The sequence below is a fragment of the Amblyomma mixtum genome, chromosome 4 (genome assembly GCF_055824585.1).
Source record: "Amblyomma mixtum isolate Tamu chromosome 4, ASM5582458v1, whole genome shotgun sequence".
Classification (NCBI taxonomy): Eukaryota; Metazoa; Arthropoda; class Arachnida; order Ixodida; family Ixodidae; genus Amblyomma; species Amblyomma mixtum.
The window spans coordinates 149,483,752-149,506,270 of record NC_143015.1 but is presented as its reverse complement, the minus strand read 5'-3'; the positions used below and the strand labels follow the sequence as shown (position 1 = coordinate 149,506,270).

The 22,519-nt window shown below is 47.6% G+C and overlaps 1 protein-coding gene and 1 pseudogene across 4 annotated transcripts in view; one reads left to right on the top strand and one right to left on the bottom strand.

Moving 5' to 3' along the window:
• The window catches only part of wake (ankyrin repeat and fibronectin type III domain containing protein wide awake), a 520,343-nt gene that overhangs the window by 220,479 nt on the left and 277,345 nt on the right, over window positions 1–22,519 (top strand). The gene's annotated exons all lie outside the window — the stretch shown is intronic.
• On the bottom strand, window positions 14,200–15,923 carry LOC149348730 (uncharacterized; annotated as a pseudogene).

The window sequence follows — 22,519 nt, the reverse complement described above, 5'->3', positions numbered from 1 at the left end:
GGTAATGGGAATGTTAGAGCTAACGCTCTAAAATAAATGAGATCTGTGCGCGGTGTTGTTGCGCGTTTCTTATTTAGTTAGGGAGCGTGCTTCCCCCGCGGCATCCGGACATTATGGACACTGTGGACATTATTACGTGCAGTGAATGACTTTTGTTTCCAGGGCGACAGGAGTCGCCGTCGTGTCTTGAGTGATCGCTTTTCCGTAATCGAGCGACACTGGTCGCAAACTGTACTCTTGTATTTTTTGAGGGACTGTGGTCCCTTATCGTGTAACCGTGGGGTCCAATAAAATTCTCTTGAGATCTCAGTCATGCTTATGGTGTAACCAGATGGGTTGAATACTGATATGTTTCCTTTCATGTTGACATAAGTTGTCTTTACAAGTGCGTACAAGCACGCTGTACTTCGTGCATGTACGCTGGAAAGATTACTGAGCCGCACAAATCACCTTCTTGAGCTGGGGCCAGTTAGCATTCTCATTTTGTCTTACCTGTTTTGAGCGCGTATCCGTAATGCAGCAGATCTTGAAGGTATAGAGTCGAATGCAACGTCATTCTTAGGCTTCGAGCTAAACCTAACGCAACGCGGCGTACGGTAACGCGTGTGGGATGAATGCTCGTCGATCAAAGGCGCTACGTTGCATTTCAGAACATGTTGAATGCGTGTTACTTTTATCGAGATGGCAAACTTCGCGAATTTTTAACAGTCCATCTGACACCAAAGGCACGATGGCCGCAAAAAAAAAAAAAAAAAATATTAATGGTCGGTTAATTACTTCGAGCATAATAACAGACATTTCTTAGAACTTCTTTCATCCTGATTTTCCTGCTGTTGTGCCTTTGCCGCTGCTTTGCTCCAAGAACGTGGCCTCTTTGATGCTCCAGTCCCTCGCTCCCCGTTTCATCACCACTTCAGTTCTTTCCCTTCAATCTTTCGCCGTCCATCAAAGCGTGAATAACATGCTCATAAATCAGCTTTAGGCTTTGCATGGGAAAGGTCATAGAGCGTCCAGTGCATTAATATAGAATGAATAAAAAGCGCCTCGTGTGAGGAGTTGTGAGGTTTATTTACCATTATTTTTTATTTACGGATTGCGCGCCTGACAGCAGCTCAGAACGAAGGGGCTCATAGTGCTGCATTCACTGCCGACGTTGCTGGACAAGGGAGTTCGCTGGACGCGTAAGTGCTGCCTGGAATTCGTCGAGCTTCGAAGAAGAGAGCACCGCTATCTCGCTCCCTTTTTACATGTATATCTGTATTAGCAGTTTCATATTTATTGATGAATTTATTTATTTGTTGGCCATATGCGAGGTATTACGTCAGGCCTCTGCTTTAAAGTATGATATATGGGTCCTTAGATGGCTGATTTGAATAGAGCACGGCTGGAGTAGTGTGCGGCGTCGGTAGGCAGACGATTCCTGTCGTTGGCGTTTTAAAAAAAATTGAACTTTTAAAATTCCAAAAATTTCAATTCCTTCCTTCCTTCCTTCCTTCCTTCCTTCCTTCCTTCCTTCCTTCCTTCCTTCCTTCCTTCCTTCCTTCCTGCCTTCTTTCTTTCTTTCTTCCTTGCTTCCTGCCTTCTTTCTTTCTTTCTTTCATTCCTGCCTTCTTTCTTTCTCTCTTCTTTCCTTCCTTCCTTCCTGCCTCTTTCCTTCCTTCCTTCCTTTTTTCTTTCTTTCTTCCTTCCTTCCTTCCCACCTTCTTTCTTTATTCCTTTCTTTCTTTCTCTCTTTCTTTCTTTCTTTTTCTTCTTTCCTTCCTGCCTTCTTTCTTTCTTCCTTCCTTCCTTCCTTCCTTTTTTCTTTCTTTCTTCCTTCCTTCCTTCCTTCTTTCTTTCTTCCTTCCTGCCTTCTTTCTTTCGTTCTTTCTTTCTTTCATTCCTGCTTCTTTCTCTATTCCTTCCTTCCTTCCTGCCTCCTTCCTTCCTTTTTTCTTTCTTTCTTCCTTCCTTCCCACCTTCTTTCGTTCTTTCTCTCTTTCTTTCTTTCTTTTTTCTTCTTTCCTTCCTGCCTTCTTTCTTTCTTTCTTCCTTCCTTCCTTTTTCCTTCCTTCCTTCTTTCCTTCCTTCCTTCTTTCTTTCTTTCTTTATTTCCTTCTTCCTTCGTTCCTTCCTTCGTTCCTTCCTTCCTTCCTTCATTCATTCCTTCCTTTCTTTCTTACTTTCTTTCTTCCTTTCGTTTTTTCTTTCTTTCTTTCTTCCTTCCTTTCTCTCTTTCTTTCCTTCTTTCTTTCTTTTCCTGCTTTTCCTTTCTTTCTTTCTTCCTTCCTTTCTCTCTTTCTTTCTTTCTTTCTTCATTTATTTCTTTCTTGGTTGCTTTCCTTTTTCCTGCTTTTTGAATCAATTATTCTATTACTCTGAAGGTTCAAAAAGGCTGCATTACCGAAATGCGCATACAATAACAAGTTACTAATAACTGTTACTTTAAAATGAACCCAAAATTGGCATGCTTCAACAACACTCAAGAAAAATCACCAAATTAAGTGCACATAAATAACGGTTAACGTACCTTTCTTTGCTGCGACACTCATCTGAGTGGGGGGGGAGTAAGGGCTAAAGCTAAATACATTTTGGATGCGTGATTTAGCTCGTTGAGACTCCTTGAACACAAATGTGTGCATTTCTAACTCATAGATTTTTCTATACACCAGTGGTTTCCTGGTTTCGGTTAACTTTATCGCGCTTCCTATTGCAAATAGGGTTCTTTTTATGCCAACTAGCGAACGCAGCAAATAATATTTATTCAAACAGCTACGGCGATGCCTGGTCCTACACCATTTTCTCGATGACAGATTTTGCCATAAGTACTAATGTCAATTTTTGTTTTCTAAATTCTCAGCGTAATGGGCATCTTCGAAAAGAACAAAAAACCTAATTCCGCGGTCTCGGGGTTGCTAATTTGACCAATCTACTGTTTTAATTCTGCAGTTGTTCGCTGTTTTGACAGTCTATGCGAAACTTTGTACACTCCTAAAAAATTAATCAGTGATGTGTCCTGTTGCAAAACTAACGAACTGGATTTCTTGACTTCCTTTTCTTGGCTTTGGCGGAAAAATGATTGTTTTGAATTCCAAGGATAAATGGCGCCTAAAGGGACAATACCCTGCAAGATGTTTTTATTCTTTTTGGCCGCGCTAACATTTAATGTTCTTCCTCTTATTCCTCGCCATAGATGCCTTATTTGATTTGAGGCCAACGTATGCATACGATTGTTACTGTACGCGCACGCGATGGACGTCGGAGAGCTCAAATGTAAAAGTCCAATCCGTTCCTGCATTTAAAGGCTGGATTAAAAAAAAATATTTGCACAAAGATTCGCAACGGGGTGAAATGCACGTCTCGCGCTATTCGAGTTCTCAGCTCGAACCTCCTCCCAGCGTTCATTGTCTCCGGATTGGGGTTCTCGTTGGAAGCTGAAATGGTCCTTTGATCTGTATAACTCCCTTGACCTCACAAAGTATGGGGAGTCTACCGAGGAACTCGGAATTCGTAAAGCAGGTCTCCAATTTAGTGGCCTCTTTGAACTCCGATGTCGCATGGGCTCGGTGGCGATTTCGACATTGCATGTAGTTAGTGTCCAGCTGTACTTCGTCGCAGTGGCAAGGTCCGGCCCTCTCACAAACACTCCCATTTCTCCTGCGAAACTATTTTCTCCGAAGATATGCGCCTTGAGTAAATGGGAGAAGAGGCGAGGGGAGGGCGGGGAATCGCGGCTGAAGCAACCTGACGGCGAAGTTGCGCGAGCGGTCTCCTCCTCACTACCTAATCAGGGAATCGGTTCGTTAGGGAATCGGGAAAAAGCGACGCGCTCATTAGCGTTCTTACGGGACAGCTCCCTAGAGGGTTGCGCCTGTCTTCTTAGCGGTGGCGCAGCTCCGTCCTAGTCTCTTTACTTGTGCGCCCTTTGTGTCTATCTCGATGGCTGTACTTCTCTGAGGCCTTATCGGCTCCTTCTTTGTTACACCCCCCCTCCCCCCCCCCCTCGCGTTATCTGTTCAAGCGATAAACAACCCTGGGAAGAAGCGAAATTCGTCTGTCTCCTTGAATACCCGTTTGTACATCACCGGTTCCCATTAAACCTTCGTAAGCGCGCCTTATTCTTATCCGCCGTTTGTTTCTCCATCGATTCTGTCTCGTGTGTCAGCTCTCCAAACTGCGTCAGATATTTTCCCTTGCCTCCTCAGGCAGGCGTAAACGACAACGCATTTACAGAATCGTCAGGAATAAGGTAAAGTGCTTTGACTTATTTATCGGTGTTATTTTTCTGGTTAGTTTAGTGATTCAGTGAAGCCGTTTTGTTATTTGTTTCGGGCAACTGTCACGCGGCATGGCTTAAGTATTTTCAATTTTGTTACTCTGAATAACCATGTAGCCCTTCCAGTGTATCACTAATTGCGTGCAGTGTGCTTTATTCAGCGCTCACTGAAGTGCTAGATAACACGCGCGGTTTATTTTGTAAAAGTATGCTTTCTGAATTAAGGCGTGTGTTTCTATTGTGGCCGACGCTCGACAGTTCGAACTCCAAAAGTGCAGAATATTTATTGCAATTACGTGAAACTCTAATCAACGTGATCATTCTAAAATATGCCCTGCCTTCGGATCCCACGCAACTGTACGGATAAACTTAATGTTGTAATTAACGCGTATTTATTTTGTTAGAGTTTATGTGAATCAATTACCTACTAGTTACAAATACTGCCAACCTTATGGCAGGGGGTTTTAGGAAAGCCACTCGGTTTTACTAAAACCCGCTGCCGTAAGGTTGGCAGTGTTTTCACTGCATGAATAACTGATTCAGGTAAATTCCAACGCAATAAGCTAGCGTGTGGTTTTACGCAATATGCGGTGTTCAGTTATTAGCGAGAGGAGGGAAAAAAGAGTGCGAGAACAGAAAGATCTCGTTGCTAATCGGAGCATCGTTTGTGCCGTTTCTTCTTTGGCTCGCGCGTGTGGTATCTGCTGTTTATTTGCCGCCGTGCGCCAACTGGCTCGAATTTGAACTGTACTGAACTGGCAGAGCTTTTAAGGAAGACAAATTTAGGCTTAGTTAAAACGGGTACGATAAAGCACTTCAATTATGGCAGACAGATCTTACATTTCCAAGTTCCTTATTTGCTGAATTACATAGGAGAAGAAATTAAATTCGAAAAACCGGAGTTTAAGAAATATGTCAAATCGTATTTGTTAAAACACCCATTTCTTTTCTTCAATAAGACATTGTTGCATTCATTAATTTTCGGTGTAATCAAGGTGTATATACGTATATTATCAGGGTACGGTGTGCTATGCGTGTGTAATCTGTGTGTGCGTGTTTGCAATTACATGAGTTTTGCAGAGTGCCGAGATGTGCATTTAGCGTTTCTTTTTTCCCTTAAATTCTACTAAGTGTTGTCTAATCCCGTATATATATGTTCACTTTTATATTTTGAAATACTTATATGTTCAAATGTGTTTTTTTTTTGTAATTGAGAGCTGTTTTCCTGTCTATCTTTTCTTTTTATTAAGTGTGCACTGAAATGCCAAATTGTGCTACCTGGGGCAGGAGCCTCTGTCAGGCTATGAGCCTTTAGCTCCTGCTCCTTTTTTCTCTCTTGTGAGAAAATGAAATGAAATAAAGAAAGAAAAAAAGATATATCTGCATGAAAATAGCGACGGAAATGTATATCAACTCTATTTCAGAACCCCAGGAAACAATAGAAAAATGCCTAAACACGAAATATATAAAAAAAAATTTGAAATAGATACAAGCTCGCGACCGCTGAAGTACAAGGTTATAAGGTCGCTGTTTCATAACTGCTTCATTACGTGCAACTTAATTGCGTTATTCAGCCATTCCCACATAGCTGTAACAAAAATAATAGCCATAAGGTTAATATTTGTATATATGTAGCTACGGGGAGACCTACACGCTTAAAAATTTCAGTGCTTCAATGAAAATGCAAACTGCATGGCATCGGTCGAGGACGAACGTGGCAAGATTCGGGCCCGGAGATTCGCCAATTCGGTCAGGCTGCAGCTTATAAGTGGGCTCAAATGAGATATTGAGAATATAAAGTTACGCGTTCTCTTTCGTAGGACGATAAATTAATTACCATTATTCTTGCCCTCTCGGTCACCGACAGCGCCTGCAGTTAGCGACGGATAGAAACTGACTAAAATAGACCGGCGCAGTGCCTCTCCTGCGTATGAACATTGCGGATTCGACGTGGTAAAATTTATTCTTCAGAAACTGCAGTTTCTGGCAGAAATTCAGGGACATAATTGGATATGCGTGATCGCTGAACTACCGTTTCGAGATTTAGGAATTTTTTTCCGGAATGAAAAAGAAATTCGTATTCAAATAACATATTCGAAACTCATCGAAACGCTTTCAGAAATGTCTTTAAAACGCTTATGTCATGCAGGAAATTTTCATTTAATTATTGAATGTGTCTTTTTCTTCCGTTTTCATTTGAGTATGCAGTTGAACGTCGTTATAACGAAGTTGAAGGGGCCCGGCGATTATTTCGCTATAGCCGTAGTTTCGTTATAGCTCGTAGTGACCGAGTTTCCAGAGAGAATCGTCGTTACTTTGTTATATCCGTTATTTCGTTACAGAAAGTTTCGTTATAAAGAGGTTCGACTGTATTTCCTTTGTCTTTTATATTGTGGGCAGAAAGTTTTTGGGAACAAGAAAAAAAGGATAAATGCTCACGTTCAGCTAGATGTTAAACGATTTCGTTCTGAACGTACGCGTACACTCGCACAAACACAAGGTAGCTGTGGCTTACGTCTTTTCATATATAAAACCAAACAAAAGCACCAGCGCCTGCACACAGCTTTTTTTTTTGCATTTATGAGTTTTGACACTTTACAACATCTGCTCAACTTACGACTTCTGCGGATCTCTGTTTGCTTCCGTCCTTCGCATTGGGGCCATAGCGCTTTACATCACCGCTTCGCGACTCGGCGAAACAGGTTGACAACTCTCGTGACCATGTAATCGTTTATTACCTTGTCTTTCCCCTATTTTGCCTGGTTTATTTTACACGAAGAGAAAGATAAATGGTGACCAAAGTGCTCGAGGGAACAGTTGTTTTTGCCTCACTCGCAGCGCATGAAGTGTGAAGAAATGGTACTAAGCACTTAGAGGAACCAAAGATCCGAGCGAGATCCTTTCGGCGATTTCTTGTCTCTCGGTTGGCGCCGTGTCGGCTCCTCAGGCTGTCGGCGTCGGTATTGCTTCCGATAACCAGTTCCGGCTGGCTTCCATTAGGGTGGGAGCTCGCCAGCAGGTTCTCGATCAAACATAAACGACAAAGACACTGTGAGACAGGCAGACTGTGCTCATGACAGAATGACGTCAGTTAAAGGCACCGTAATGGGGAAGAAAGGAAGAAAAAAAAAAACTGGGAGCTGGCTTTTCAGGTAGAGTCCGAAGCACCGGAGGACGCGTTGACCTTGTACCATCATTTGCCCCTGTAAATGTTGTTTTGCCGCAATAGCACTAAGACTGAGGAGAAACGAACGCACGAAACGAAGTCCCCAGTTGCGGTAATGTACGAGGCGCGTCTTGGAGGCGAGTGCACATCGTGCCAGGCACTAGCCAATTTGGACAGGTAAGGGGGCCCCTGGGGAAGGAGTATTGCGTCCACACACTGCCATCTCCAGGTAGACGCAACAGCAGAGCAAGGGCCCATCGAAAAGATAAAAAAGGGACTCCCGAACGCTTATTCGACTGGTGGCCGTGTGTACGGCTCGTTTGGTTCATTAGGGATGCGTTCTTGTTTTTTCCGTCGGGAAAAACCGGTTCTACAAGCCGCAGAGGGATGGGCAATTGTATACATTTCCCCAAAGCATGCTTATTCCCCTCCAAGGACGTATTGCAGCGGACTTTGGGGCCCATTACTGGCCACAAAAGAAGGCGAGTTTGGGTGTTCTTCTCTTTTGCTCCTTTTTACCGTTTTTTGTGTCTTTTTTATATCGAGTTTCGCGTCGGATCCTGCAATTGGGCGTAGATTTTTGCCGTTAGAGGCATTGGTGGGGCGTTCGTCTCTTTTGCTCCTCTTTTACTTTTTTTGTTGTCTTTTTTATATCGAGGTTCGCGTCGGATCCTGCAATTGGGCGTAGATTTTTGCTTTTACAGGCATTGGTGGTTGCTGCATGTCGCGATTACGTTGCGCCATCTATCTAGTGCAGGGCGAAAACAACGGAGAGAGCTTTACGACTGGTTGAAGCGAGTCTTAAGCGCGCTGATGTTGTTGGCTGAGCTTTCGCGCTTAGTAAAACTTTGTCAGCCTCAGCCTTAGCGTCATGTTTCGTCGTCGAGCATTGCATTCGTTCTTTCGCTTTGCGGACTTTTTTCGATGTTCTGGCTTCTTGGGTTGCGTTTTTTTTTCTTCGTGTCACTGTTTTAGCAATGGCTTGCCATTTATTCCTTTGTGCAGAAAGCCATCGCGGGTTCATCAGACAGAATGAAAGCGTGAGGCAATAATTTAAAGAGCCGCCCGTTCCCGAGGGAAAAGATGCCCACGGAGCACGTTCAGGGAGTTTTATGTCTTGAGCAACTGCAAGGCGACGCCAAGTGTACGTGAGCGCTTGGTTATTCTCGCGGGGTGAAACGGCCCTTCGAATAAGCAAATCGAGTTTAGTTGAGACTGAGTGATTGGATTAGATGTAGCAAGGTTGAGCGACCCATTCCGAGGGTGAGTGATCGATTGAGCGTCCCACTATTTTGGGAAGCCGCGCAGCCGAACGATCGCTCTAGATCGATGTGTCTTTGGCAGGGGTACGCTGAAAGTAGCTCGCTCGGATGCGATTGTCGGTCTCGATGCCAGGAATGTGAACCACAGACAGACTTTGTTTTCAGAAGTGACAGAAGTTAAACGAGAATGGGAAGGCAGACGCGTGTCAGGTTTTTCAGTTTAGAGTACAACTGGCACTCGGAGGGTCACCGTGTTAGAAGCCGCCGTGTTGACCTCAAAACGAGGACTTTTGAACCTTACTTTCGAAAATCCAGTCACCTCAAATTCGGTTTGAAGCCGCTAGAGTAGACATTTTGTTCACTTAACTCTTATTGGTCACTGAACTATTAGACTGCCCGACGACCTAGCAGGCTTGCTAGTTTGTTCTGTAGAACCGATAAAAGCAGTTAATTTGCCAGGAAGTCGTATTGAGCCTTTACCTAATAGAATGGCTGGCGGTTTAGCAGTGCTAAGCGCGAAATATTGTGCAGAATCACAGTTTTTTACAGGTCGACATCGCCGCCACGTACCTGAAAGCGCGATTGAGGTGTCCACTGACCCAGGAAGCCAGTTATGCGCGTCTTCAACTTTTACATCATCAATGCCAATTTACCAATGTATGCCGGCAGCCTATGCTACAGTGCCGCGTTTCTGCAACAATGTTGGCAACATCAATGCATGCAGCGCACATCTCTGTTAATACCGTCACATAGCTGAAAACGCGAATTTTACTTCGATAATAGTATTAGCGGACGAAGAAGAAGATGCGCAGTATACAGCGCGAGAGTGTGTTGCAGTTAACCACGAGGCGTGTTCGGCTGCGGCGATAGCCTAAAGCTCTCGCGCAATGGCTAACGAAGCTGATTGTTCGCGCCGCCACGGGTTGAAATTCCAGTCGCGGATATTTATTTTATTTATTTTTATCTATTTATTTCACTTGGCCAAACTCACAAACGTAGCAAGGTCTTTCTCGGGGTTTACCCATCGCAATAGTGCTTTCGCCCTACTATCGAGCGTTCGTAATACTAGAGAAGCAGAGACGTGGTCGTTAGCCTGGAACAGGCTTGCAGTATCCAAAGGTTTCTGCGCCTTTTATTTCACTCTTCGGCAAAGTTGCACTAGCGGCAGCGATGCAGGAGTTAGCGCAAGAGTTAATCGCTTCTGATATTATCAGCTTTTTTTGTGTGTGGAAACGGCCGCTTATAGCGCTGTGTGTCATTCATTGCTCGCTCCTCTCTTGGTTTTAAAAACTTTGCAGTCAAACTAGCGTATCTATCATTGGAAAGCGGTAATCTATCAGTGTAGGTTAACTTCTGTCCGACGTCATCAGTGTTCATCTAAGAAAGCGAGTCCCAACGTGTGCGAGCAGGCTAGGAGCTCAATAACGGTCGTAGTAATTGCTCACGCCCTTACGCCGCGCCTCGATCCAGAGATGGTACAGTCGGGGCAACGAACACACCACGCCTCTCTTTATTCAAGCACACGACGTTGTGCTTACGTAATCGAACCCTCTGACTTATGGCCAGTGTCGTCCGCCTGGCCTGATCGCAACCTCGACTACATGCACGGTCAGCAAGTTTCGGGCGATAAATCTTCGGCAGCGCGGAGCAACAGGGACCGCATGGTTCTTTTAACGGGCGGCTCCTTTAGATAACCTCGAAACATTTACGGCCATGCATCACATCGCTGACTCGGACAGTTGCTGCTTCACCCCAGACGTGTCCTGTCGCAGTTAATGGTCCTTGCGCGAGCCGTATTGGGCTCATTGATTGCGCACGCATACTCGGCTCGGGAGGGTGAGGGATGAGAGGAGGCTCTTGCCATCTTAATTCCTGCTGCGAATGGGTGTCACTCGGCCTACGCGATGCTTTCCAGGCCGCCTGCCTGCTTTATGGGCGCGTTGACCTTATCTGCAGCCCTCGTTTCTGTTCGAATGCAAGCATTGAAGCGTCTTTAGGCTGTGGGGCTCGAATTAGCCAAGGCTCCGATGAAATTTGTATGCACCCTTGGTTAGTTTATAGCTGAAAACTAAGCGCCACTGTTTGAAGACAATTCAATGGCTCCTCGTGTCCTTCTGCCCTTGTTTCGTCATGTGGAACTGCAACCTTTGCTGTGTGGGGACTTTTTTTGTTGTACTTACTGTAGTGTTTCGCAGGACGACACATGGATGAAGACTAGCGCGTGGCCCCCAGGCACACGCCCAAAGGAAAAAGCCACGTTTATTGCAACCTGACAAGTATATATACAGACACTGAGTACGTCACGCATGCGCCGAGCATCACAAGAATACACGTGCACTTGCTACGATAGATACTATCACACGAAGATCGATAACGCCACATCTTCCCTTTCCCTTTGAGAAAACTAAAGCAGCAACTTGCAAAACAAAATACAACAACTATTCAATGTAAGCGGTTCCACGAGTGGCATTCACAAATACCGTACCGTTCCGGCTTTCTTACTTTTCGACCAAAGCGTGTGACATGTTCACCCTGTACCGCAGGCGAAGATGTTTCCGGCGGCGGCTGCAACGGATCACTTGGGAGAGCTTCAGTTCCGTTCTGCTCGGGACCGTCTGGGACAGTTTGTGCAATAGAAACGGAGTTTCCGTTCTCCTCTGTACCATCTAGGCTAGACAGAAATTCATACTCCCCGTCCCTGGAATCCGAGCCTCTGTTTGGCGCCTGCTTGATTAGCGCTCGCCGGTTTCGTTCAATCTGACCCCCGCTCTCCAAAACCACAATATACGAGAGTGGCCGCTTTGCGCGCTGAAGCACCACACCTTTTCGCCTGTAGTCTTTGACCCAAACAGAATCACCTGGCACCAACGGGAACATATGTCGGGCAGCATGCCGGCGATCATAATTTTGCCGCTGAGTCTCCCTGAAAGCTGCGTCTTTTTCCCTTGCTTCTTTGAGATTGGGGGGTCTTTGGTGCCAGCTTCTTTGGGTGGAGAGGCAAGGTAGTGCGAAGGCGCCGCCCCATGAGTAGCTCTGCTGGCGTTTTTCCTAGGGGTCCCGGCGTGTCCCTGTATGCTAACAAAGCCAGATGTAGGTCACCAGATTTTAGCAACAGCTCTTTCACAGTTTTTACCATTCTTTCTACTTCCCCATTTGGTAACACTTGCGGCAGTCGGCAATGAATACCGCAAGCTGAGCGCTTAAACCTGGCCACCACACAGACTCCCTTGCCCTTGCTCTACACCTTACAACACCCTGGTGGCCCTCATGAAGCAGTTTTAACATTCTGCTTCTAAGGCAGTGTGGCACAACAATGCGAGTGCCGTGCATGAGGACACCTTTACATATGCTCAAAACGGCGCGATCCTGCCAATAGGGCCTCAAAACGGCCGATAACGAAGGTAGACTAGGCCACCCCTCACGGACGTAGCGACACAACGTACGACAAGTCTCGTCCTTCGCCTGTTCTTCGGCTACTAGCCCGAAGTGTTGCGACTCACTCAACTCAGATAACACGCCGGCAACGTAACAGTTGACTTCTTGGACCGAAAGAAAGTTCTTCGTCTTTTGGCCTGCCACTGGTGCTCTGGAGAGTGCATCAGCTATTTCGAGATTTTTGCCCGGGACATAGTGCACCTCAAAGCTGAACCGCATTAGCCGCATTCTGAACCTTTGAATGCGAGGCGGAACCAGATCAAGTGGAGTCTTTCCTAGCAAAGTAACCAAGGGTTTGTGGTCTGTTTCTACAGTAATATGCAGTCCACGCACATAGCTTTCGAGACGTTCCGCGGCCCATGTTATAGCTAAAGTCTCCTTTTCAATTTGCGCATAGCGCATCTCAGTTGGTGTCAATGACCTTGAGACGAAAACAACTGGCCGCTTTTCTTTATTCGGTTGTACTTGCAGTAAAACTGCTCCTAGGCCGTACGACGAAGTATCTGCAGAAATAATCGTTGGACGTTGTGCATCAAACTTAGCCATACACCTATCTGAGCAGATATCACTCTTCACGCTATCGAAAGCTATCTGCTGAGGCGCTGCCCAGACCCACTCAGTGTTCTTTTGCAGCAGTTGACGCAAAGGCGTCGTTTGCTCAGCCAAATCTGGAATGAATCGTGAACAATGATTAGCAAGACCTAAAAATCTGCGCATTTCTGCAACGTTCGATGGCGGCTTTAGATCTGCAATTGCGCGAACCTTCGCTGGATCCGGGCGTATGCCATCTTGGCTCACGCGGCACCCAAGAAAACAAAGCTCTTTTACACTGAACTGGCACTTTTCTTTGTTTAGGGCCACACCATTTTCGGCCAAGCGTTCCAAGGTGCGAAACAACCGTTCGTCGTGTTCCTTCTGAGTAGAGCCAAAGACAAGGACGTCGTCCATTAGGTTCACTACGCCCGGAATTCCCTCAAGAATCTTGCACATTTGGTTTTGGAAATACTCCGGAGCCGAAGTTATGCCAAAGGGCAGTCCCTCAAAGCAATAACGGCCAAACGGAGTAATGAAGGTTGTCAGCGGCTGACATTCCTTTGCTAACCTCACTTGATGGAAACCAGAGTTTGCGTCGAGTTTGGAAAATTTGACGGCACCGCTGAGCAACCCGAGTGTCTCATCAACAGTGGGGAGCACAAACCTTTCGCGTTGCACCGATTTGTTTAGTTGAGTCAGGTCAACGCATATTCGCACTTGTCCTGACGGCTTCAAGACGGGCACTATGCCAGCACACCAGTCCGTAGGCCCTTGAACTTTACGAATGACCCCATTCTTTTCCATCTCTTTCAGCTCTTGTTTCACGTCATCTCGCAGCGGGATGGGTATGCGACGAGCAGTGTGAATGGCATAGGGCACTGCATCGGGTTTGAGACGAATACAGTATTCGCCTTTTGGTCCCCAGACCGCGGAACAAGGAACCAAATCGCGTCTGCACTACCTGATGAACTGATGCTTCGTCCACAAATTTAACTATTCCCAGGGCTTCTATTGCGGGTAAGCCAAGAATCGCATTGCTCACTGAATCGACAACGAACACATCCTGTCTAACCGAAGCACGCTTCCACAGAATGTCGGCAGTAAACTTTCCTTTCAAGTTCAACCTGCCACCGCCTGGTCCCATCAGAATAACATCCGTAGGCTATAGTACCTTCGGCAGCGCTGGAAACGACCCTGGGACAACATTTACCTCGGCTCCCGTGTCAACTTTCGCCGAAACAACTGCACCATTAATAGCAATCTGTACAAAGCGAGCCTTTGCAGATGACACAGCCAAATCTCCCACGGAAAATGTCACACAGTTCACGTTCGGTTGCTCACCCCGAGGACTGCGGATGCCTACCTCTGAAGGCCATGTTTCGGGTTCCGTGGTCCTTTGTGTCCGTGAGCAGACAGCTGCGAAATGTCCCCGGCGCTGGCACACGTAGCACAGTGCTCCTCTGGCAGGGCACGACGACCTCGAATGAGGGCCCCTACCACAAGCGGCACACGTCTGCTGATCCGGACGTCTCTGGTTCGGTGTCCGCCTATAAAGTGTCGACATCAGCCCTCGTCAGGGATTCATGCACTTCGCGGTCCACAACGCTCCGAAGATCCTGCTGCTGTCGCTGCACAGCTTCTTTCAGGCGTGCCTTGGTGAGAGCACTTTTTAGAGTCAGTGCCGCATCCATTTGAAGAGCTTCCGACTAGTGCACTGCACGGGCTCGGGCCAGCCCGAAAGCCCGGGCCCGGGCCGGCCCGCGGGCCGGGCCGGGCCGGGACATGATTTATTTTGCCGGGCCTGGGCCGGGCCCGGGCCTGAAGTTGCGGGCCCGGGCCGGGCTTGGGCTTAAAGCTGTGGGCCCGAGCTGGGCTTGGGTCCGTACAGAAACGGCTGATGTCCGGCTTTTCATTCACTATTGCAGAGTGAAGTACACAATTGCGGTATTGCACGCAGCGACACGGATGAGCTATGAGTTATAGTACGCGCTGAGAAAAAAACTAAGCTTTATTCATTGACTTATTTTTTCCTTATTTCCACGCCGCGGTGCAGTAAAATTCAACCGGCCTTAATTGGCCATTGATCGCTCGTCATCCCAAAACATACCTATAAACAATTAGAAATGCATTCGGGAAGGACATATTAGTTTACGACTCTTATAGTCTTCAAACACACCCCGTGAAATACTCAAGCCTTTTAGCATTTCGTTTCTGCTGAAAGGCGACCAGTTCGGCTACGAGTTCTACCTGTGAGATCGCGTTCACTAAAAAAATATCATCCCACTGCTTGCTAAGAAGCTTTAATGTTTATACTTTGGGGGCGGCAAAATATAACTGATTAAAATCATGGGGGAATGGAAAGTAGTCTATTACGCGTGTATGCAGCCCTTTTTATTTGGCTCTCGGAACTTCCGAGTTTATCTTTGCGCACCTACACGAGATCACTGTCCAAAAGACGGGCCTGGCGAGCACTACTTTTAATCACTTCCTTCTTGGTTAAAAAGAACCAACTTTCTGGAAGCCAAACTGTGGTTTCAGAACCTTTGTCGGCCAGTTTGTTATCAGTCTAGTATCAGTCTACTCGCTCAGAGTGAGCAGTATGCCTCAAGTGTTACTGTGAAACGGGCCGGGCCGGGCTGGGCTTCACTCCTGGATTCACGGGCCGGGCCGGGCTCGCTAGAGCGATAACTTAGCGGGCCCGGGCCGGGCCCGGGCTTGAAGCCGCGGGCCTGGGCCGGGCTCGGGCTTCAGGTCTCGGGCCCGGGCTGGGCTCGGGCCTCAGATTGAGGCCCGTGCAGTGCTCTACTTCCGACAACTTTGCGTCCCGTAGTCCAACTACAAACCGGTCTAGAATCATCCGCTCTTTCATCTCTCCGTAGTCGCATCTATCAGCCAGCGTATGTAACTCCGTAACATACTGATCTACAGACTCGCCTGGTTCTTGGTGGCGGCGATGGAAGCACGCACTTTCGTAGACTAAGTTCCTTGTGGCGACAAAATGGGTGTCGAACTGTGTCTTCACCATGTCGTATTTCTTCGAGTCTTCCTCGGACAGGTTGAAAGTCTTGAAAATGTTGCGTGCCTGTCGTCCCATCGTGTACAGCAACGTACGCACCTGAGCCTCTTGAGTTCGCTCATTAAGTCCTGAGGCGAATCGTTAGTCATCGAATTCTTGTATCCACCCAGGCCACTCGGACGTCTTGTCGAAGTTGAAGCTCGCTGGCGGCTGTACCAAAAAAGGCTGAGACGAAACCTTCGTTTCTTTCGACATTTTCTGGCTGTTATCCGGCTGGTATACGATGCTCCTGGCGGCCGGCCACAGGCGGCAACCTTACGTCTGCCGTGGGCCCCGTATAACCTGGGCAACCACTTCTGACACCATGTAGTGTTTCGCAGGACGACACATGGATGAAGACTAGCGCGTGGCCCCCAGGCCACGCCCAAAGGAAAAAGCCACGTTTATTGCAACCTGACAAGTATATATACAGACACTGAGTACGTCACGCATGCGCCGAGCATCACAAGAATACACGTGCACTTGCTACGATAGATACTATCACACGAAGATCGATAACGCCACACTACCTGTGCGTGCGCACTTGCTCTACTTTGTGCCTGCTTTTCCCGTTGGGCCTCTCGTTGTCGTTTTATTTCCCTATTTTATGTATCTCTCTCACTCTTTAGGTCTCTCCCTCTCTTCATAACTCCCAATATCTATCTCCCTATCACTGTATGTCTTCTCCCAAAAGCCCACTATCTCTCTCCTTCCCCATCTTCGTCTTTTCCCTCCCTCCCCCTTCCTTCCTTCCTTCCTTTCCCGCTCTATACTCCCTTCTGTCTCACTCTCTCCTTTCCCTCTATCTCGTTCCCGCTATCTCTGTCCGTGCCTTCCCCTTTATATCTCACTCTTTCTCCCATTATCTCCGTCTTTTGTTCTCTCCATCCCTTTATCTATCACTCTCTCTCTCTTACGCTCACATCGTGCCCGGACTCCTCAGGGAAGGAACACTGTGCCCTCTGAGCGCGCTGTTACGTCACATACTCGCGTCGACCACTCTGTACACACGTTATTCACTTTTTTCCCTTGCTCCGACCCTGCGCCGTCCCTGTTCCATTATGCGCCGGTGTCGTCTCGCGGCCTCTAATGTAATCACGCCCTACCGGACGGTACATTAGGCCCGGAATGAGAATGGCCGTGTCGCCCTTCAGGGTCCCCTCCCCCTTCTCATTCACCCCCGTCCCGTTCACTATGGGCGCCGACGACGAGGATGGTTTTTCGCGCCGCGCGAACTGGTTGGGAGGTAATATTCCGTGCAGCTCTGACGGCGCTTCGTTCGTGCGACGACGAAACACAAAATAAGTTCGATCCCTCCTTGTGCATCGACTTTTCTTTGTCGGAGTCGAGGTCTCTCTCCATTCTTCCTTCAATTTTAATGCAGAGATTCGCGTTCCGAAGCCGGATTTGAGCAGATCCACTTTTATGTTCGTACTGCAGAGATGTCCGCAGTCATACCCCGGGACCATGTTCACCTGCAATGCAGTGGGGTGCTCCCACGAAACTTATAAGGGCACACTATATGTACGCCGCCGCGGTGGCTCAGTGGCTATGGTGCTCGGCTGCTGACCCGAAAGACGCGGGTTCGATCCCGGCCGCGGCGGCTAGAATTTCTTTGGAGGAGAAATTCTAGAGGCCCGTGTACTGTGCGATGTCAGTGCACGTTAAAGAACCCCGGGTGGTCGAAATTTCCGGAGCCCTCCACTACGGCGTCTCTCATAGCCTTAGTCGCTTTGGGACGTTAAACCCCACAAAACCAAACCAAACACTATATGTACAGCCTTTTCCAAACGTAAAGAGCCCCGAGGAGTTCCCTTAAAAGCGTAGCAGTGGAGCTCTTGCAGTACCTGTGGAACTTATAAGTTACGAAGGGTAAACTACTAAGTGTTCTCTAACCTTCAAGAAAATTTGAAGACTAGTCGAGCATAACTAACCGGGCACCATGGTTCAGAATGAAACCCCCGGGGGTCTTAACTTTTGTCAAAGGCTGTACATAGCGGCTTAAGTGGAGAATAGGTTATTCACGGGAGATTGGAAGAATAGGGAGGTGAAAAAGGAAAAGAATTAAGACCAAGAAGAGAGCCTCGATAGAATGCCTCGATTGTCATGGGAGTTCCTATAAGAAGAAGAGGAAGCGTGTGGTAGTGCTTAACTAAATGGCCGTGTCTTGACCAATTCCCCTGACTTGGTAAGCGGTGCTTTTTTTTTTCTTTTTGTCTCTTGAGGACAGGCGCATCGAAATTGAAAGGCAAGCGAAGTCGTTAGGAATGCTGTTTTGCTGGAGCAGCACCTATCCTTTTTCGATTGCGTCTGATATCTTCTTCTTTTTTCATTCTTGGCTTTACCCACGGTACTAACCTATAAGTTTCCAAAACGAGTACATTTCCCAGCCTTTCTCACGTGCGGTTGGTTTCTGAAGGTCCCGCCGAAACCCGGCATATCTTCGTTTGTACCGGTCTAAACGAGTACTTTTCTTAGCATGCCGATGGCTTACCGAATCTTGAGGACGCCGTTTTTGTTAGCGGCCTCAGCTTCCGTAGCATTGCCTAGAATTAGGGAGACGAAAGATGACTGCGTCCTCGGTGCTGGCGGCGCCACCTCCTCACCCCGTTATCCCTCCTTCTCGCCCTGGCGTCCACTCCAGCGGCTCTCACGGCTCATTTGGCATCTCCCTCAGGAGACGACGGACACCGCGGATGTGAGCGGGAGAGGGACTTAGAGAAAATAGAAGCACACAGAGGGTTAGTTACGCTGGGTTTTGTGGCGTTAAACCGGTTAAGCCTATCATTGGCGAAACACAGGGTGAAGCATATCTGTGTCTTGTTTTGTTTTGTGGAAAAAAAAATGGGGCTCTTTGGCTTTCTACCGCTAATGTGTTCATACTGCTTCTATGCCTCGATTTGGTCTCCATCTTTTCTGTCTCTTCGCGCGCAGCCTCGCAGATAACAGTGGCGATGTCGAATCATGAACAGTCTCTCCTATTAACGCGATGGCCTTACAGGCACCGTTCACCAACAAATCCGGTGTCGGTGTTGTCGGCGTCCGCGTTGTGAGCGAAATATGACGGGCATGACTCTGGCAGGTGGTCCCCAGAGGGCAACCTAGGGGGAAGGTGGGCCACCCAGGTCACGTGACCTTGCGACGTCATCACAACCCGCCTACCGGATAGTGAGCAAACTTCCCACCGTGGGGCAGGTGGCAGTTAAATTAAGGACTGGTCTCTCGGGGAGAATAACCTGGGCCACACAACTCTTATAAAATTTTTTTGAGACCATCTATAGACTGCCTATAGACTTGACAGTTTGACAGTTATTTTATTTTCTTTTCTCACTATACAGTGAAAAAAAAAAGAACCAAGAAAAAAGCCGTTCAGGCACGGCTTGAGTTGGCCTTGGCCTCAAGCACTGGCAGCAGTGAGAACAGCGCAAAAACAAAGCAAAATACGCAACAATAAAAATGGAACCATACCAAGTGTTACAAACATGCAACTTCTTAAAACAAACTCCATACACCAATTTAGCGCAATCACATGGTACACAAAATAGAGTAAGATTCAGTAGTTTCAACAGGTGAACATGGCAATGAAATCAGAAAGTGTCAGTTTAGTAATGTCAATACCCTGATTTATGTAGTCATTTAGCATCCATGGTAACTGATCGCGCAGCATTTGTCGACCGTAATTAGTCCGGCAGGTAGATACTTTCCAAAATGGAGCAGACCTTGTGGTGTATACTGGATCGGCTAAGCATAGTCTGGCAATGTCAGTTAGGGTATTGCTTCCGTGCTTTTGACTAATATATTCTCGTCATAACCTAAACCTATATAGCTCACTAACTCTAAGTATATTGAACTCTTTAAAAAGCTGAGCGGTAGATTGCGGGAATGGTACGTTAGCAATAATGCGTAGAAATTTCTTTTGTGCTATTAATAACTTGTTTAGATTACCCTCTGTGGTTGTGCGCCACACTAGAAATGAATAATTTAAGTACGATGCGAACAGACACCTGTATATGATTAACTTAACTCTCTCAGGTAAGAGACATCTGTTTCGATTTACTATCCCTATCGTACTGCTTAACCTATTCAGCACAGAATTTACATGATCATCCCATTGCAGGTGTTCGGAAAAATATACTCCAAGAACTTTAACGCACTGCATGATTTCTATCTTTGAAGATTTAAATATTAGGTCAGTAGACATGGTCACTTGTTTACTTCTAGGTTGAAAAATTATTGCTTTTGTTTTTGTAGCATTAACCTTTAGGTGGTTATTTCTCGTCCATATATCTAACGCTCGCAGGACATCATTTGCTTTTACAATTGCGTCATGGACATTTGGAGAGGCAGTAAATATGCTGGTGTCGTCAGCATAAAGAATAAATTTAGTTTCTGAAGCTATATTTACCAGATCATTTATGTACAAAATAAAAAGCAAAGGACCCAAAATGCTACCCTGTGGGACGCCGGATATGATTTGCTTCTTGCTCGATACCAAAGTGTTAACAGAAACAAACTGACACCTATATGAAAGATAGCTTTTTAACAAAGTAAGCGGAAGCCCACGGATGCCATAATGCTGTAATTTTTCGAAGAGAATGTTATGATGAATATAATCAAATGCCTACGTGAAGTCAACGAATACACCTACAACAACTTGTTTTATCTCGAAGTTGTGCAAAATATTGTCGCGTGCAACGCCAAAAAGAACACCCGCGCAGAGACGAAAAAACCTGCGGCGGTCCCCTAGTGGTTCGAGCGCGCGCGAGAGAGCCAACTAACTTCTTCCTCTTCTAGCGCATGCGCTACTTCTGTCTCTTCTTCGAATGCATGTATCACTGCCCCCCTCTTCTGCAGCATCGACACGATGCGGCTGGGAGTGAAAAGTCAGCGAAAGGGTAGAACACAGCTGCAGTGGACCGCAGTTCAGTCAGGTAGCCGGTCGTGGTAAGGCTTCATGCGAACAACGTGTACGACTTCAGTTCGGTGCGACCGGCGCGATGAACAAGCTGTCGGGGCGGGAGCAACTGCATAAGTCACATCACTGATGCGGCGCACTACTTCGTAAGGGCCGAAGTATCGGCGCAGCAGCTTTTCAGAGAGCCCGCGGCGACGAACAGGTATCCAAATCCACACAAGGTCGCCGGGAGCATAACTGACGAAACGGCGTCCACAGTTGTACTTAGTGGCGTCAGCCTCCTGTTGACGGTGGATGCGCAGGCGGGCCAGTTGACGCGCTTCCTCAGCACGCTGAACGAAGGTATCTACGTCGATGTCAGCGTCAGAGTCGCAGTAAGGGTCGACGGGCAACATAGCATCCAACGGAGTGGTCACCTGGCGACCGAATACAAGCTGAAAGGGGGGTCAGTCGGGTTGTTTCCTGCAGGGCGGTGTTGTACGCAAACGTTACGTACGGCAGAATGGCGTCCCAAGTTCGATGCTCGACGTCAACGTACATTGATAGCATGCCGGCTAGTGTGCGGTTGAGTCGCTCTACCAACCCGTTTGTCTGCGGGTGATACGCCGTAGCACGTCGGTGGCTCGTGTGCGTCAGAGTCATCACGTACTGGGTTAAGCGGGCCGTGAAAGCAGTTCCCCGGTCAGTAACAACAACGGCGGGTGCTTCATGACGCAAGACAATGTTGTGGACGAAGAACTGCGCCACTTCAGCAGCAGTGCCTTTGGCAAGAGACGTGGTCTCAGCGTACCGTGTGAGGTAGTCAGTCGCAACGACTATCCAACGCTTTCCAGACGAAGACTTCGGAAATGGGCCAAGGAGGTCCATGCCCACTTGATGGAAAGGGGTCTTCGGTGGATCGACAGGGTGAAGAAATCCGGCCGGTTTCAATGGAGGAGTCTTCCGACGTTGGCATTCACGGCATGTTTTGACGTAGGCCCGCACCGATGGGAGTAACCTGGGCCAATAATACTTTTGTCTAATCCGCGCGAGTGTACGGCTGACTCCAAGGTGGCCGGCGGATGGTGCATCATGACAGGCACTCAAGATCTCAGACCGCAGCTGTGATGGTACGACAAGTAGGAACACTTCTTCGCTGTTGGCAAAGTTGCGTTTGTAGAGAACACCAGACCGTAAAGTGAAGGTGTGAAGCCCTCGAAGAAAAACACGCGGAATGGGAGCTTCACTGCCTTCGAGGTAATCGATGAGCGGCGCCAACTCCGTGTCCGCCCTCTGAAGCTGCGCCATTTGGGTGGTACTAACAGAGCCCAGGAAAGGAAAATCATCGGTGGTTTCTTCCGTATTGATTGGGATAGGCGCGCGCGACAGACAATCCGCATCCTGATGCTTGCGGCCAGACTTGTAAACTACTGTCAAGTCGTATTCTTGCAAGCGTAAGCTCCATCTAGCCAAGCGTCCTGAGGGGTCTTTGAGGCTCGCCAGCCAGCATAAGGAGTGGTGGTCGCTTACCACACGGAAGGGTCGTCCGTAGAGGTACGGTCGGAACTTGCAGATGGCCCATATCACTGCAAGACATTCTTTCTCCGTCGTAGAATAATTGGTCTCGGAGCGCGTAAGTGTCCGACTAGCATAACTGATGACCCGTTCTGCACCGTCTTGCCACTGGATCAGTACTGCACCAAGGCCAACATTGCTGGCGTCAGTGTGGATGTCCGTGGCAGCATGCTCGTCGAAATGGCCGAGTATCGGAGTGCTTTGCAGACGGCTGCGAAGCTCGACAAATGCAGCCTCTTCGTCGGTCCCCCACAGGAAGGGCGTGTCGTCACGGGTCAGTGCGTTCAGCGGCTCCGCGATTTTCGAGAAATCTTGAATAAAGCGCCTATAATAGGAGCACAGG